Genomic DNA, 6,652 nt, shown 5'->3' on the forward strand with positions numbered 1-6,652 from the left:
GCCAGCCGAAAATAATTGTGAGAGCGCGGTTTGCCTACATCACAAACCATCTACCACTAAGATCATATGCGTAAAGATTCCGATTTTCAAGTAAGACAATATATACTGAACATCATTTAAAACGCACCAGCAATAAATCTTGAAATATTACAAAAACAACTTGCACAATGACCGATTTTAATTAGACGGATTATTAAGAAAGACGACAAAGGAAACAGGAATACCACACAGTAATTACATTTACGTCATCAGTGTAGGGAAGACACATAGGGTTAAAATGAAAAGTCAATACCTGACATGTCCGCCATTGGCAGCAACACAGGCCATGCAACGTATCATTGATCGAATAAGTCTGCGAATAGTGTTCTGGGGCATTCCACTCTTGACGTAGTGTATCTTCAACTTACATCCATTTTCATGGTGGTGCGTTTTCAATGCTGTTCAGTATATATCAAGTTCGACCGTGTAGAGTTTAAATTAATACTTTACTGCATAAATGGTAAACTGAGGTTTACTTGTACGAAAAATGTGCTTTTGGGGGTATACATTTTTAGGGGGTGTTTTATAGGTGTAAGCAATTGCCTTTCTGCTACAGTGGTAGTTACGCCACTGTTAGGTAAACACGATGGAACAGCCCGTACTTCCGTGCAACGACAGGTCAATATTAAAATCGTTTAGAGGAAGCATCACAGAAATACGACTACCACAGCAAATATTGTGAATATTATCCTTAATCTGTACTCAAGGTTAAATAACCATGATAATGATCTTACGTTTCATAACGTATTTACTTAAAATATACATGCCCGTAGGAAGGAATTTCATAGCGGGGGAAATGGATCGAAACTCGTCAATAACATGTTTATTACACCGTGCGGGTGACCTGACCATGATATTTTCATGCCTTTTTAGATACCATATGTTCTACACATACATATGTGTATGGGATATAAGATAAAGAATACATAATATTATATAACCCATGCTTTTCGCAAAAGCGGACTAGTCGTAAAAGCTGACTTGTAAAAGCCGATCGGGGGGGGTCAGGCTCGCTGACTTGGTTGATGCCTGTCATCGTATCCCAATTGCATGGATCGATGTTCATGATGTCAATCACTGGATCTTCTGGTCCAGACTCGATTATTTACTGACCGCCGTCATATAACTGGAATATTGCCGAGTGCGGCGTTAAACAAGAACCAAACAATGTTTAATGAAATGAGTCTTTTCGCATTACATCAGGACATGTACCTACCATCTAACACACGAGAATGTGACCCTGTCACTAAAGAATGGGGGAGCGAAACGTGTTCCGTATCAATTATGAAATACCTGAATACGCAAAATTGTCTGTGTAAAATTTCGGAGGCACGTGCGTTGACAAAACTAGCCAAATAATGACAGGTTGCACGGAAGGCCGTTCTTTGAGCAAAACCTAAATATTAAACTATTAAACTAATTAAAACTTTCTGCAAAGCGACTTACCTTGTTTTCGGAGGACACATCCCATACCATCTTTGTAGATACAAAATTGTAACTTTCCTTCTTTGGACATATTTAGGGGGCACGGGTGACCCCGTCGTCTAAGGCGCCGCGATTCCCTGTGCAGATATGCGCCCCTTAGGCATGCCAGAAACCTATGATTGTGGGTTCGAATCCCTGTTTGCCCCGATTATGTTTCTAGGTTTGTCAGCACCATACCCGTGCTTGGGTTTCACCGAAGTGGTAAACGTCTGAGACCTGCATCACTTCGGGCTTTCATCCCACATTGAGCTGACACACCGTTATATAACTGGAATACTGTTAAAAGCGGCGTTAAACCCAACTCACTCACTCACTCATAAACGAAGGCTGTAGCTTAAACATGTGTTAACGCCAGTAAATGTACTGCTACTATCTGATGAGAGTGAGTGAATGAGTATGGTTTTACGCCGCCTTTAGCAATATTCCAGCAATATGATGGCGGGGGACAACAGAAATCGATTCTCCACATTGTACCCATGTGGGGAATCGAACCCGGGTCTTCGGCGTGACGAGCGAACGCTTTAACAACTAGGTTACAACTAGGCTACCCGACCGCCCCCAATATAAGTACACATTAAGGGTGTAAGTTAATGTATAAGATAAGACTGAGTGGATATATGTAGTACATTGCGAATGTAGATTAGTAACGTTCATAGAACATATACAGTAAACTACGGTTATAACGAACATGCTTATAACGAACTAACGGATATAACGAACTAACTTTTTAGTCCCGACTATATGCTGTAGTTATGCTGTATATATGCTTATAACGAATTTCGGTTATAACGAACTAAAATTAGTAGTCCCTTTGAGTTCGTTATAACCGTAGTTTACTGTAGTAACAAACTGTATTTCTACCGGCGTTTGAGGATTGTCACCCCTGATCTACTATGTACAAATAAACTTTACACAGTCAGCAAATGCATGATGATCATTCTGATAAACTGCCGAGGCATTGTCTTGTTTTTAGACTCTTTCCTGGAATGGATTCATGTTTTGGTAGTTGAGGGGGAACTGCTCTTACTTGTTTATCCATAATTGGTTGGGCCAGATGATTTTACCTGGGATTTCTTCAATACAGCTTATACATCGTGACCCGTGAAGATCCGGGGTAGAAAAGGTCTTCAGCAACCCATGCTTGCCGTAAAGGGTGACTATGTTTGTCGTAAGAGGCGACCAACGGGATAGGGTGGCCAGGCTCGCTGACTTGGTTGATGCATGTCATCAATCCCAATTGCGTGGATCGATTCTCGTGATGTCAGTCACTGGATTGTCTGGTTCAGAGTCTATTATTTACAGACCGCCGTCATATAGCTTGAATATTGCTGAGTGCGGCGTTAAACAACAAACCAACCAACCAACCAACCAACCTTGTAATTCATGAACTTATAGGCAAATTCTCAAGCCTGAGAATGGATGATTTGGCCATGCTTACAACAAACAAACATACACATGGATTTTAACAACACGTAGGCATGCTCTTAAGAAAGGTAGGTTAAACTGTGGAGGGAGTTAGCGATAGTTTCGTGACCATTCATGTTTAGAAATTACATTTGACGATTATGTAAATCGGTCTAAAACATCGACACTCACGCATTGTGTTAGACACAGGCAAATGGCTTCAAAACTGTCGTGTTCTTAACATCAGACCGAGTAATGATTTCAGCCAAATTCAGTAAAATACAGCCCTACGATTGCGACCTGAGCTCTTAGGTTGGCACACCGTATCAAAATTGAGCTGCGGTTGCTGTGTTCAACAGGAGCAGCTTCACACTAAGATAACCTCTATTCTACCTTATTCGTTAAGGTTAACCCCAGCTTAAGTTGATTTGTGTAAAGGGACCTTGACTGTCGCTGATGTGCAATCATTCCAAGAATAGCACAAAAGTAACCCACCCACCCCACCGTTCCTACGGACCTGACCTATAGAAGCACATATTCACCGTATCCTTATTGGTTAATTATCCAGATTGGATTATTAACAGACCGCCGTCATACAGTGACAGAATATTGCTTAGTGAGGCGCTAAACAAACAAACAAACAAATAGATACAAATAATTCAAAGTGTGATCAATAAGGACTTATGTAGTTTGTTGACTTGTTGACAAAAATACAAAATTCATATTCTGCTTCGCAATGTCTGTGATATTTGCATTGCTTACGGCGAGAGATCTGTTTGTAGTCATTCCCTAGTAGATATATAATGTACAGCATTTCGAAGGGTAAAAAGGTTCCGGCTTGACTACCCGCTGCATTTGTGCATGGAGTCACTTCCCGACTACACGTGTGGCTATTCTGTGTAGAAATGGGCTTCATGCATTGTGCCCCTGTACGGAATTGAACACGAGCCTTTCGCGTGACGACGAACGCTTCAACCACAAACTCCCCAACCGCCACCGCTGGGTGAGAGCTCTCATTCGGAATTAACACCTTGAACAGGTAACAACATGTGCGTGACATTAATGTGTGTCAGTACCAGCAGCAGCAATATTAATTTGATCAAGTGGAGAGTGGGCCACAAGGGTCTCTTTGCCTCCAATATTTTAGTGCCACACCATACGACTCTTGGAATGACGCTTCCATATACTTGGCAGTGCTGTTTATGCCACAACACTCGCATCATTCAAAAATGAAAGCAAATGTCAAATGACGTTTATTGCGAAAAACAATATGGAAGGCTGGACTTCCTCATTTATATCATCTGTGTAAAATTTGGGGATAAGACATTTAGTCAAGAATCCCGTTAACGCACATGTTTTTATACCCATTTTGGGGTAGTGAAATGCATGGGGCTTGCATGGAATGCATGCTTTTCTGTAGCAGTTGCGTTTTTGTGACTTGATTCCATACATGTACTACAATATTGCAAACCAAACTTTACTTGTTTGAAAAATACACTAAAATATTGGTGTCACAGGAACTTTTGTTGTTGAGTTTACAAAGAGCACAAAGTAAATGTTATGTGCAAAGTTAATCGTTCTACACAGGCTTGAAGATTAGGATGAAGGGAAACAGGGCTGTGGATCACTCCCTGCTAATAAAATTAAACGTCTAGAATCATTCAAAAAGCAAAACAACTGATGATCATATGATGACCCCAGTTTTGTACACCTCCATTTTTTTATATAAATGCTTTCTACCGCTGTGGTTGATGCTGCCCTTGTCAGAAACAGTGAGTGAGTGAGTGAGTATGGTTTTACGCCGTTTTTAGCAATATTCCAGCAATATCACGGCGGAGGACATCAGAAATGGGCTTCACACATTGCACCCATGTCGGGAATCGAACCCGGGTCTTCGGCGTGACGTGCGAACGCTTTAACCACTAGGCTACCCGGCCGTCCCTTGTCAGAAACAAAATTGGATCCGCGAGCATGTTCCATGAGCCAAGCTTATTATGGCCAACTTGCTGTCGTTTGAACCATATTTGACCGTCTAGAGGCTTGCAGAAATCAGCTGGTCTGACTGATATAAATCTCATGTACGCTTCAATAGGACTCGGGTCTGGATTATCCGGAATGGCCCAAAGACGCGGAGGAAGTTTCCGGTTATCTCTGATATTTGATCCAGTGCGCGTTTCGGTTTGTCGTTCATTCATCTCCATGGAAACAGTACCATGGGTGTCCGTTTACCGCAAATGTCTCCCCAACACCTTTGTCTATGTGTTATCACCGATCCCATTCGGTATACGATGTTGTTCCACCACAGCAGGCTCAATAAGGATTCGGGATTGGATGTACCTAGTTGACCAGGTAACCACAGTTTTTTTCCAATTCACCATCGGATATTGCTCCCGCATTGTACAGCAAGTTGCCATCGCCTTCGTTTTATGTCAGTTTCTGTTTAGATGTCAATACTTCGAGACACTGTCAAAAAAGGCCCTTACACAGAGAGAGCTTCCATTGTCTAAGCTAACGGTCAAAGCTCGATAGCAGGGATCTGAGGCTTCTGGGTTTATATTCTTGTCTGTTTCTTGACTCCAGTCTGCAACATTACTATGTTTGTCGTAAAAGGCGACTAACAGGATCGGGCGGTCAGGCTCGCTGACTTGGTTGATGCATGTCATCGATCCCAATTGCGTGGATCGATGCTCATGAAGTCAATCACTGGAGTCTGGTCCAGACTCGATTATTTTACAGACCGCCGTCATATAGCTGAAATATTGCTGAGTGCGGCGTTAAACAACAAACAAACAATAAAAAAATCGTCATTTAAGATATCGTTGATCACTTTTTGTTGTATATCTACACCAGGTTCGTTATTTTCATACGTCATTGATGCTGTCTCTGGCACAATTGTAAATCGAAAACGGGACACTTGGATGATTGTTCTGGCTTCGTCCGATTCGCGAAGTCACAGACCGATCCTAACGGTTGCATGGCTTCGTCCGATTCGCGAAGTCACAGACCGATCCTAACTGTTGCATGGCTTCGTCCGATTCGCGAAGTCACAGACCGATCCTAACGGTTGCATGGCTTCGTCCGATTCGCGAAGTCACAGACCGATCCTAACGGTTGCATGGCTTCGTCCGATTCGCGAAGTCACAGACCGATCCTAACGGTTGCATAACTTTGTTTTCCCATGATTTTTCATAACAGAGATGACATGAATAGGCGAAAGTGTAGCCCTATTTTCGACTGCGACTATCGTCTCCAGTGTAAACAAGTCTCACTTAAATATTTGTTCAATAAAATATACAACAAACTCGCAGATATACTAAATGTTACCATGCTTTATCAAGTACCTCAATCCTACTGGTTAGCCAGGATAAGATGAGTTGTGACCTGACAATTAACCCCGTATGAATATGTATGAGGTCCGCCCACTGGCGCGTACCATTGTGAAGAAAGGGGAAGTGGGTGGTCGGCGAAAAGCCGTCCGATGGATTTGTGCGTGTCCTGTCTCAGCTAACAACGAGTTCCAGTGGCGAGTTCAATAGCACATAATAGTACGTGTTGATGTGACATACCCAATGAGTGTGAATACGGTGACAGCAACTTAGCACAGGTAACAACAACTAAGAAGTATCCCTGACAATGAAGAAAAGGGAATGCTGTCTTTTACCCCAGAGAACACTACTGAATAGAGTCATGTCATTCCCCAAGGCTGGATGCTGAACTTACAGGC

Source organism: Haliotis cracherodii, unplaced genomic scaffold, assembly GCF_022045235.1.
Source record: "Haliotis cracherodii isolate W230 unplaced genomic scaffold, xgHalCrac1.p SCAF_18, whole genome shotgun sequence".
Taxonomy (NCBI): Eukaryota; Metazoa; Mollusca; class Gastropoda; order Lepetellida; family Haliotidae; genus Haliotis; species Haliotis cracherodii.